The 12,177-nt window shown below is 38.5% G+C and overlaps 1 long non-coding RNA gene across 5 annotated transcripts in view; it reads left to right on the forward strand.

Moving 5' to 3' along the window:
* Positions 1-9,888, forward strand: part of LOC148184642 (uncharacterized) — a 51,714-nt gene extending 41,826 nt beyond the window's left edge. For 3 of the 5 annotated variants that reach the window (XR_015772232.1, XR_015772229.1, XR_015772228.1), the window contains 2 exons: positions 8,252-8,338; positions 8,508-9,888. This is a non-coding gene — a long non-coding RNA (uncharacterized LOC148184642). Of the gene's footprint in view, positions 1-4,232; positions 4,271-8,251; positions 8,339-8,507 lie in introns of all 5 variants that reach the window. The other 2 variants (XR_015772230.1, XR_015772227.1) reach the window with 1 other exon arrangement.
* The last annotated feature ends 2,289 nt before the right edge of the window (positions 9,889-12,177 follow it).

The following is a 12,177-nucleotide window of genomic DNA, read 5'->3' on the forward strand; positions in this document are numbered from 1 at the left end:
AGCCTAAAGAACTATCTGCTAACAAAATTTTAACTAGAAAACGTAATGCTTTATATTTTCTTGAGGCTGAGTTGAGAAAGTGAAATAAAAATCATGTTTGTGACTTCTTGTTTGAGAAATTGCCTATTAAGTCATGACATTGCCCACACACCTCTGATTTTGCTCTTGCAACTCAGGGAAGGAAAAAGAATTCCATGAAGAAAGCTTCAAAAGTTTCTTTAAGACATATGCCAGCAGCAAATCATTGCTACATATGAATGTAGTGAATACTGTTTTCAGGATTTATCAAAACATGTACCTGCTGCTGTTGGAGGTTTCTAGGCAGATGCCTCCCCTGGTCTCTGTATAAATTTCCAGTTGGATGCAGAAGCACATGGGCTGAGGAGAATCTCAGTACACTGGGTTAGCACTGTGCTGAGTTTCTGTTGCGCTCTGCCGATCAGGATCTGTTGAGCAGGGGAACCTTCAGGCTTGATTGGAAAAAATGGAAAATAATTCTTTTTGAGCCTAGGGGAAAGATCAAGTAACATTTTGATGGTGCGTATGAAGGAAGATCCCTCTAACTGTTCAGCACCTTCATTTATAGCCGACCTATGCAAAGTCCCTTGGAGGACTGGGAGATAAAATGTTCATATCCATTCTGAGGAATTTGTAGTAACAAAATCAGACCCCTTCAATTTATTTTGTTCCCATCAGGTTCCCTTTTTGCCATCTTGCTCATGATCAAGTTCTATGTGCTTGAATTCAAACATCTGTGCCTTACTATAAAACGAAATTACTGTGGTTCTCTACAATTTTCATACATAAATAATTTCAGTGTTACCGAAATGGAAAAATTCGGAAGCATCTTCCTGGCTGCTCTTGTTTAAGGCAGTTGTGACGTAAATGACACAGACTTGCTGTCTTTTCACTCTGTCTCATGTTTCCTTCCTTTGCACTCCCCTTTAACATTTTCTCCCATCTCTTTCCCTGCCCTCCGTCCAGAGAAGTCAGTGTCTCATATCCTGTTCTCTGAATGTTGTTCATTTGCATGACCTTTACTACTCTTGATTACTATAATGAGTGTTTTTAGTAATTATCATCATCCTGTTCTATTTTTCCATGGCAGTGCCCACTTTAATGGGTTTCAGATTTATAAAACATATGTTATATTAGGATAATCTTAAATACTACCTCCCTTTTCCAGTAATGCCTGTACACATTGAATAAATTGATTTCTCCAGTCCTGAACAGATTTACAGCTGGCGTTATTGAAGTGTCTCAGCTGAACTAAGGGTATCAGCCAAAACTAAGTGTGTCTTGCCATCAAGGTAGTTCACACTTCCATTGACCTGATGTGCAAGGAACTTTTCTGTGCCTTGCACACCTTCATGAGCACCTCTGCTTTACTTAATAGGTTTTGATAGCAAAATATTCAACAGGAAAAAACTAATAGTGTTGAATGTGGATGTCTATCACACTTTCAAAGGCTTTCTAACTAATAATGGTCAAAGAAATCCTTGTCCTCTCAGATCACATTGAAATAGGAGAAGGCAGCAGGAAAGAGCAAGAAGAAATTTCTGCATGTTTCTGGCACTTCGTGAGTCATGGACCAGGATTTTACAGTGATAGGTGCTAAGCAAACACAAGCAAAATATGTGACCCACTTTTTTGACACAGAAAACAGCTTCACGTTGTTGGTGGTGCTAGTGGGATATACTTCTTGATTTTAAACTATTTTTCAGTATTTTAGTACACTATAGACAAAATTTTTATCTCAATTACAGCCACTTGCTATTACTAGCACTACTGAGTGTAGTTACTGCTGGCTCCAACTGTTCTTCCTGGAATGCAATGTGAATGTGGATTCACTGCAAGAACTTCAAAAGAGCCACCAATTCCCCAGCTGAATCCTGCCTCTGGAACACAATGGCTCCTGATGAACTGCGGCTTGTGCCATCATTGACAAAAAAGCAGCCAGGGTCTCTATAGGTAGCTGTGTGGTGCTGTTCAAAGTTCTAAGTGGCTTTATGACTTACCACAGTAAGGTGTAAAGTTCCACTTCATGGGTTTCATACAGATTCTCTCTACCTGGATTTCTGTGATGCTTGTGTCTAAGCTGGCTCATTCAGCAGCAGCAGCACACAATATGGGAAAAGCCATAATGGGCAGCCTGAACCTGCCTGGATTGACATGGCCTAGCACACACCACATCATATCCTTTCTCAACTTGTCTGGAAACTTACAAATTCCTCTAGATTTGTAGTCAGGGAGAACCAGAAAACATTTTTTCTGTTGAAGAGGGAAACAGCAAACATCATGTCTGGCAAATTTCTGATTTGAAAGCCTTTCCTTTGGCTCTTCAGAGAGCTTCAGAAGCTACTTGTATTTCAGACAGGGGAGGATCTCTCTACTTTCAGGTCTATACAGAGACTAAAGAGACCTGACTGCCCACATTTTTCTCATTATACTTTGCTTTTTCTCCTATGATTCCTTTCTCCCCCAAATCATTTCCTATGGAGCTCTGGATCTGAAGGCAGAAATGCCAAGTGGTGCAGCCAAGTGCAATCAGCAGGCTCCTAAAGTCTGGGAGGTGTCCCACCAATTGTTCTACAATGCATGGGCACAGCATCCACAGAGAGAACCAAGCCATGTTATGAGTTGATATATCCAGCAGGAGTAGAGGAAAAACCACATGGTGGGATCTTCCTGTAGTCATGTAATGGACATTCAAGTCCATTACAATGCAATTACATTTGCAATGAACAAATTCAAGTCCTAGGCAGAGCCCAACCCAAGCCAGATCTTGCTTTCTCTGCTTAGTGCTTGCTTTTATTTCTCCTCTCCTTTGTCCATTTACTACAAAAACTTTTAACCTCCTGCAGCAGCAACTATACAGGAGTTTCATTGTACACAGGAGAACTAAAAAGCTCAAGTACAATATGTGAGCACAAGCTGTGATACAGGGATGGTGGCAAACCTTGGATGAGTCCTTTTGCTCCTATAACTCTTTAGTGGGGTAGAGATGAATGACATGCAAAAAACCTCAGAATCCAGCGTTGTTTCCCAGACACATGCTCATTATTTATAGTGCTGTATCAAAGTTCATCCAGGCGAGTCTCTTGGGCTTTCCATGTTTGGGCAGAAGATGCTTTCTCAGGAGATTTCTACACCCAGTCTCAGTGGAAAATCTTTCTCATAATTTTACAGTCCCAACAAATAATAAACAAAATCTGTCTGGTTTTGCTTCATGCTGTGAGTAAAATGCAAGCCCCTGAGTACAAATTCCCATTTTTTATATCAACCAATCTTCATCTGTCTTCTCTAATGTCAGTGTTTCATCCAGTACCATTTCTACACCTTAATATGACTTCAGAAAATAACTGTAATTGCTTGTTGCCTCTCTGTAGCTTTATACAGCAGTTACAGATGTGCCTAAGCCAGACAGCAGTGAAAACAGAAGATTCAGATAAAGACATTCTCATACAATTATAACAGCGTCTTGTGTTAAAGAATTGTTCCTTCTTTTGATTTCCAATGTTTTTAAAGAAATTAATTTTAATTTTTTTTAATTTTGAATGACTTCTCTTTAAACCTTTACTAACTTTGCAAGAAATTATCCTGCTGTCCTCTGATCTTGAAATTCCAGGGATGGGATGGTGTAGCTGACAGAAAGAAAGTCACAAAAGTCTCCTTGAGAAAGGAGATTTTCACAAAACAACGTTTCCACAGAGTGACTAACCAATGAAAAAAGGAATAGGTACTTTCATCAACATTTAAAATATTGACCTTTCTTTGGAATATGGTAAAGATAATTTGAGCTTTATAATGGTAAATAATGATGTTTTGTGGAAGAGTAAGAAATGCTTGGTTGTTTGTGTGTCTGTGAGAATACAGAGCTGCAGTCCAAAGAGGATTTTGTGTGTAGGCAGGGAAGTCTGAACTGGAATTTCAGAAATAAAAATTATTTCTTGTGTTAAGAGTTTAACCAGACTGATTAGAGTGATGTGTGTTTCACAGTCCTGATGAGACAACTGGAATCTCAGTTTGTGAGAGTGCTCTACAGTGCTTTAACATGGCATTGGCTGTCAAGTCTCTCTCGATCCTCAAAGTGCAGCTGAGTTAATCTCTGAACATCACTGAGCTCACCTTGTGTCAGTGCAGGCCCATGTTTGCTTTTGTCCTTAATCTGGGTCATGTTTAATTTGTTTATGTATCTCATGGGTGTGACAGGTGTAACATTTTGCTTTTAGGATTAAAAGCTACGCACGAAGAAAAGATTTAGAACCAGGTAAAAATATGTTTTCCTTCTCACAATCCTCGTTGTTGATAATATTTTCTCTCTTGTCTACTCAGTTTTGTTCTTTAGTAGTGTCCATTTATGTCATGTTTGACGTTATCAGAGATTGGCTTGTCTCATGGTAATTAATGATCTTAGTTAATACAGTAAAATATCTTAGAGGGCAATTGCCCTTCAGTGTGAGTGGCTGGGCTTCCCTGAGCATTACAGATGCAATTCCTAGAATTTTGATTCGGTGTTACCTCTTTACAACACAATAACCTGGAGTTTCAGGTATGAACTGAACTGTAGGAGCATGCAATATGTAGCCATACCTGAAAATTGCAAAGAAAATAAATTAATTTTGGCAGCCTTTACCTAGCTGTTATTTAAATATTTATTGAATCTTGGAAGATGGATTAAATGTCCTAGTTTGGCTTGAGCATGGTTCCTAATAGTTACTGCTGGATAATAAGAGTAAAAACATATTTCCATGTGCTTGGCAAACCTTGTGACTCTGAAAGTGACATTCAGACAGAAGGACCATAGAAGACAGCTACACTTTATGTACCTTGGCATTGCAAGCATCTGGGAATGGGATTGCATATTTTAAGAGTGCCAAGCAGGGACAGCAAGTGCCTGGTTTACAGGCTAAATCTAGAGAGCTCACAGGGAATGAGTCTTGCTCATAAAACAAGTGTTTTGTACAGGAGGACGGTCTCAGATGTAGTAACAGGGAGCATTAATTGAAGTCCTGTTTGATGCCATTAAAAAGTCATCTTAAATTTCTCTGAAGGAGAAACCTGGACTCCAAAATCTAGGGGACCTTGATAGCTATGTCCTATCTTTAATGTAGTCAAGTGGCTGAATGCCAGAACAACTTTGTAATTACTGCTGTGTAAATACTGGTCTCTGATGCAAATAAACAAATATTCAAATTGTCAGATCCTTGTGTTACTGCTGTAATTGTTATTCTCCCCATCTGGGACCACATTTTTGTCCTCAAAAGTTTTTACTGAATGAGTAATGAGTCCTTGAAAAAGTGTATCTGTAATTTCTTACATTTAATGTCACTGCACTTTACTTTTCCAGTGTCCTACAAGAATTACCAACTGAAAATATTTCTATATAAAAAAAAAAAAAGGAAAATATGGATCCTAACATTTATAGCATTTCATAGGAAAGGAGCCATCTTTCCAAATCATCATTTACATTTGTTTGCAAGCCTGGAGTACGTGTATGAATAGGATAGCATAAAACAAAAATAAAATCCAAGATTCAGGTAAAATAATCTGTGCCTTCAAAGGACATGTTGAAACAAGTATCCTAGGTTGACACATTTTCAGTAACCTAGGTTCTTATACACCCTGAGTTTTAAATCAACACACTGTATTGATGGATGGAGTAGGTGAAGTCAGGCTGCTGGAGGAGATGCTTCTCTTGGAAGTCACAGTCCTCACAAGAGAAACTGAATTGTATGTGAAGCAGCTCCAGAAAGCACATCAGTGCAGAGGGGTATCCTCCAAGTGATACATAAGCTGAGGAATGTAGGGAATGATGACTTCCATCACCCAGGTTCATCTATTGCCCAGAAACCCAGTGGAAAGCCATGGTCTTGGTTAAGGCCTGTGAAGATGGGGATTGGAGATGTTTGGAATCAGAGAGCTGAAAAAGGAGGAAGAAAGCAGCTGACAGAAAATCAATGGTTTGTCATCTGTTAATGTCATTGCCAAGGCAAGATGTCTCAAAATGTTACTGTATTCTGTAATTTACAAAATTACAGATGTTTGGCACAGCATCAAAGCAACCTGTATTTGTCCTTAATGAGTCTGCCTTCACAACAAGAGCTGAGCATTTACATGCTTTGTGTCTTAACTGTTTTGCCCTTTCATCCTGCTTCTGAATATATGTGAAAATGTGAAGATTAGCATCTTGAAGTATCGCTAAACTGTTAACACTGAATATGTTCTTCCTAAGTATATAATTATAAAGTATAGCAGGTGTAATCCATGGTGAAATCCTATTGACTTCAAAGATTTTATCCATTATGTATCTTCAATACATTTCCACTATTTTCCTGACTTACCTACCTTATCTAGTGTTAACATCTTTAGCATTTGAGTGAATTCATACTAGTTTTAACCCCTTCTGTTAAAAAGTTTCTAATTATGATTCATTTAAAGGCTCAAAGTGCATGGAAAACCACTGCAAATCATCACTGTTCTTTGAAAGCAATGGATCTATTGCTGCATAAATGTCACTGATTGTGCACTGCTACATATGCTTTAACTTTGTAGACTGTTTGACATGTATGTGATGGTAGCTATGGGTGTTTTTGTATGAGATGCTAAGAAATAAAGATTTGGCCCCAACAATGTTGTTCTTCTTCTGTGGCAGTTACATTTTGGCTTGAATTTCAGACAACATAGCACTGAGGATATTTTGATAAAATATAAAAAAGGATGCAAAAAATTAAGACTCAACCCTTGCAGTCTGGAAGAGATCAGCATTTGAGGTCTGCTGAGAATTTGGCTCTTGTTTATAAGAGAACTTGTCCCTTTTGCTTGGGTTAGGAGTGTTTTCTCTCCCCTCCGATTATACTGGTTTTATCACTAGTTTTTTCATTGACCAATTTCACGCAATGAAATAAAATTATGAAGTGCTTCAGGGACTTGTGGTTACTGCTCAGTCTGTGCAGTTACTGTGCTGGGGAGGGCACCGGCCAGGGCACTGTTCACTTACTCCTCTTTCCCCCTTTCTGATAAGGACATAAACCAGAACAGTAATTTGTGCTCAGTTCTGTCTGTTGAGGACAAAACTCAGCATGAAATAAGTACAAGCTTGTGGGATATGCAGAATGTTTGCAGAGAGCTCATTTAGTGCTGGTAGGCTCTTTGGGAATCTCAAAACATGGGGGTGTTGCATGCTGTGGAATGAGGAGGTGAGGGGGAAGAAAGGTGGACACCAATGAAACTGGCCAAAGCAACATGTGCAGGTACTAGTTGCTGGGAAAAATCAAATTATTTTCATCTGTATATCTCATTATGCTTTCTATCCTCAAGGCCTGTACCTGCTGGATCACATTACCATGTTTCAATTCAACAGGATAAGGAAGCTACTCATTATTAGCTTCCTGTGAAAGATAAAATTGTTTTTGATAGACTAAATAATCCTTTTTAAAAGATGTTGGCCTCAGCTCCATTTCAAGTAATGCCTGTTTCACAGAAAATACAATGGAAATAAGAAAAAGATCTTAAAATTCTAAAAACTTAGTAAAAGGTCTAAGTAGTAAAATTAATTGAAAGTTTAAAAATAGTTCCCCTGCACCTAAAATTTTATAGGTGTCAGGAAAAAAAAAAAAACACAATGTAAAAAGCAAGAATGAAGCTCTTTGTAGTTCATATATGTTGAAACTGAAACCTAGGAATTTTGTATTATGTTCCTTGGTATTTTTAAAGAAAGCATCTACCTGCATATTTATCTGTCTAAAATAGTGAAGTAGTATAAATTCTTAAATATTAAGGCCAGGCTTTGAATTGGAAATTACCTTAGGATTATTTTTCCTATTTTTTCTTCTTTATTGACCATAGAATTTAAGATACTCAATTGAACAAAAAAGTTATTTTTTTTTCTTGCAGTACGTCTTTATTTCTAGTCTCACTCGTTGATAACCTAGCCTTTCTGACACTGCTTGTAATCCTTTGATGCAGAATTGCATCTGATTTGTTTTTCTATCGTTTCAACTACCTCTGTGGCATGTAAAAACAATACTTTTGGTTTAGTTCTTATTTTTCAACTGTTTTAAACACCAAGAGCCTCCTAGAAATAATCCATTGACTGAAGAGGAGATAAAGAAATTGCTTGCACAAATTAGAACTGGATCAACTTGGAGAATTATCAGTAACAGTGGTAATAAAAAGATAAGGTTTTGGATTTGCTGATCTTGCTGCTCTTTACGATGTCAGATTTTCTCTGAACATGTTTGTTTTTTAGGGGGAAGTTTTGCCACCCACCTAAGAGTGATAGAGTGGAGACAAAAGTACTCAGCATTGGCCAAAATAAAAGCTTGTTTTGTTGCAGGTAAGGAAAAATATTTATTTTCGCCTGTCCTCGGTTTTCCTGGGTTTGAAATCAAATGTCAAATATTATTATATTGGGTCTGACAAAACAAAATGTTTTTGCATATGGTCTGATCAGTAAAACAAATATGAGTCATTGACAGCAATGTTTTCTCACCCTTCTTTTTCAGTGCCTGGGAATGGAGTGTCAGCTCCTTTGTCCCATGTGATGGAGTCCTCTGTGCACCTGTGGTAGCTGTAAGAACTGCACCTTTGTGTCGATGGTTTTCACTGACTCTGGGGCTTTTCACTGCTCTGTGGTCAGGAGACCTGACTCTGAGGGCACTGTGCTGTCCTCCTCTTCACTTAGCAATCCGACTGACACACTTTGGAGGTCATTTAAATGCTGCAAAACAGAAAACACACTCTAACAGCACCCAAAATAAGTTAATAACGTTCATGTGTGCAGTTATTTTTTTATTAATTCAAGCATCATTGAAAATTATGCTGAAAATCGAGGTCCACACAATATTCCAGGTCACTGCCTCAAGGTAATGGGCATTTGAAATTCTCTTTCTGATGTGTTCATCAGCCTATATAATGCTTGTTGAGCTCATCAAATGCTGTTTACATGAAGTATCTTGTCCACAGATGAGAAATTATTTGTATTTTCTTTTGATTAAAAAAGAAACCCATTTTATTTGGGGTATTTCCCATCACTTGAATCTATGAATAAGTGTATAGAAGGAAAAGCAAAAAGCTAAAAGGAACAGAATGACATAAAGACTCTTCCTTTTTTTAAACTCAGCAGTTCATGGGAAGAAGATTGGGAACTCTGATAGGGCATAGGGGACAGTTAGAGGGAAATTTTTGCCAGAAAAAGCTGAATTTCTATCTCATATTGGAAAAGGTGTCTGACAAGAGGTAGGTGGCATCAAGGCTGGAAAGCCAGACTAAATATTGCATGGGTAAATTTGAGAAAGCTGGAGACCATTCCCTTTTGGGGACACCTTTCTTGGGAGAAGTGCAATCTTCCTATGACATGCACTTGGAAACCCAGAAGTCCAAATCACGTACCAGCACAGGAGCTTTTAGGTCAAATGAATGAGGCCTAAAGTCATGTCAGCAATCTGTGTCCTCCTGTGGGAACCAGCTCACTCTGAACAACATCATGCCCTTACCAGCCTCCACTCTTGTCTGAGTCTGGCCCCAGGTCATTCACACAGCCCTGAACCTCAGCTGGTATCAGCCAACAGCAGCTTCCGACAGTTCGCACAGGCTCTCTGTAAACACACTAAAAACATCACACAGATCCCAGGAGAAGAAAAGAGCTGTAAGGGAGGTCTGTTCCACAAACTGTGCACCAAGGATGCTTCCAGCCATTCATTGCAACTATAACGAGACTAATCTGAAGGCCCTGGTTTGTAAATAAACAGGCACAGAACGTTGAACATCTAGTCACTACGAGCAATTTCATATAATTCAGCCTGGAGAAACTTGCCTTTAGAAGTTTCCCAACAGAAATTACAGTGTAACATAGGATGTCACAGAAGTGTGTCTGTGTTTATGGGATGGGATAAGCATAAACTTCCTTGAAACTATAGTTTGACTGTGGTTTTTGATCTTTTCCTTCCTTTGTTTTCATGAATGGATATCCACTGTCACTCTGCACTACCTTTATTGTGCCCTGACTAAGAAAGCTGCAACAGACTTGTCAAAGAAAACTTTCATCACAGAGTTTTCAGCATCCTCAGATTTACATATTTATGCCCTAAGGAAAAGTAGGAATACTTTGGGGAATCACTGTAACAACTTTGCAATTCAGAGCAATTTTGGGGGGGAGCGGAGGAAAGTGGAAAGGAAGAGTCAGGCAGGAACTCACTCATCTGTGGCAGCAGCTTGAACGTGATGCCTCATTTTCCGCTCCTTATTCCCAGTTCCCGTTTGGATGTCATTGAGAGAAATATGAAGAGCAATATTTCATTCTGCAGCCTGTCCTAAAGATGGTCAGGGTAGATAAAAAGCAACGGGAAGAAAGTGGAAGGTATCTGAGGAAGGAGCCCTCTTTCTGCCTCTCCATGCACAGTGCCTGCCATTCAATCATGTACAAATGAATTTTACTGGCACTGAGATGAATTTAATTTTTTTAAGTTTCAGAGATTATATCTGAGAATAAGGAGTGGTTTGGGTGAGGCCAATTAAGCAGCCTCTCTAATATTCATCATCCTTTCCAAAGACCACAATTGAAGGATTGCAGATTTGTGAAGAGGAATGCCATTCCACGGTAAGAGAGAGCATGTCTTGGTGTGCCACCTACATCAAGAAAGGAGAATAGCTAAAAACAAATATTAAAGTATCTCCAATGCTGAGACAGGACTGTAAAAAGGAAGTAAAATAAATTATTTTATCAAGTGGGATTGCTTAAAAAGGCAGGCTCATAAATTTGAGGGATTCCCATATATACTCTAATGCTTATTCCAGAGAGAAGGAACCATGGTATCTGAGTCAAGCTCAGCTCTTTTTTAAATACCTGTATGACTAAAATTTCCCATTTTGGCCAAGCTCTATGCTTTGGACAATCCTGCTAATTGCTAACAAAAAGAGTTATCTGCTTTATCTGCCTCAATCTGCAGCAGATTCCCCAACAATGTCTATAATTCTTGTTCTTTGTACTATTGCTCAAACTTTCAATGCATGTTTCCTGCTGCATTCTGAACAACTCAGTGAGAAATGAGGCATAATCTCCTTTACCTTTTTTCTTCCTGTTGTTTCCTCCTCTTGCTCCTGAACAAGCTGTGCTCTTTGGCATTAGTATTCCAGTCACATACTCACATGACATTACTTTACCAAGTTTCTGTTATGTCAATTAAGTTGTAATTTGGATCTTTCTTTAGGTGTTCTGATTCCATTATGTTTATTTAGATACAGTTTACAGTCTAGAGCATCAGTTGTTTTGTTTTCTTTTTTCTTCCTTCAATGACATTTTTTTAAAGAATCACAGTTCCCATTTTTTCAGCTTTTTTGTTTAGGCCTGTGTGGGTCACTTTTATCTGGACAGGCACGTCACCAGCCTGACAGGATATCATAGCACGTATCAAATCAGATTAGCGAATCTATGCTGAAGTTTTTTCTTTGCTAGGTGGAGCTCATTTTTTTCTTATCAGTCCTTCCCACCCCACAATGGAAATGCATGGCTATGCTGAGGTAACCAAGATATTCCTTCTCATTCCCACTCTTACTTGCATCTCCTCATGCAGGCATAAAGATCCTTTGTCCAAACTGCAAATCAGAAACTGCAATCAGAAAGGCTTCCAGGCTTCTCTATCTTTTGACCAAAAACACCTCTACATCACAAAATCCACAGTGATCACTCACTGTCATGGGGCCACTTGGTTGCAGGAGGCTGAAGTAACTGCTGATTTATTTAGGAGAGAGACAAGACCTAAGACTTTGTGCAAAAGTGGAATACACCTGGACCCTAATTAATGAAACACAATGTGATGTTGTTAATGAGATTGATCCTAAAATGCAAAACCAAGAATACAATTGGACAGAAATAGACATTTGAAAATCTTCTACTTTTACATCTGTACTCCACAGTAGGATCACCTGTATCAAAACTGTTCATGAATAATAGTTGACTAACCATACTTTTAAAAATAGCCAGTAAGAAGACACTGTGAACTATCACAGCACATCTATTTCAGTACTTCACTCTCCTACCTTTTGTTTCTCAAGTCAAACAATGTTCCTCTGCTGCAGTTTACTTGTTCTAACCACAATTCATATAGAGAAAAAATTAATCCCTCCTTCTTTGCAAATTGGATGTATCTATTCTAATAAAACAGAGCTAGAATGCAT

The sequence above is a fragment of the Pseudopodoces humilis genome, chromosome 3 (genome assembly GCF_049639895.1).
Source record: "Pseudopodoces humilis isolate 2021_Gansu_Grassland_sample_001 chromosome 3, ASM4963989v1, whole genome shotgun sequence".
NCBI classification, from domain to species: Eukaryota; Metazoa; Chordata; class Aves; order Passeriformes; family Paridae; genus Pseudopodoces; species Pseudopodoces humilis.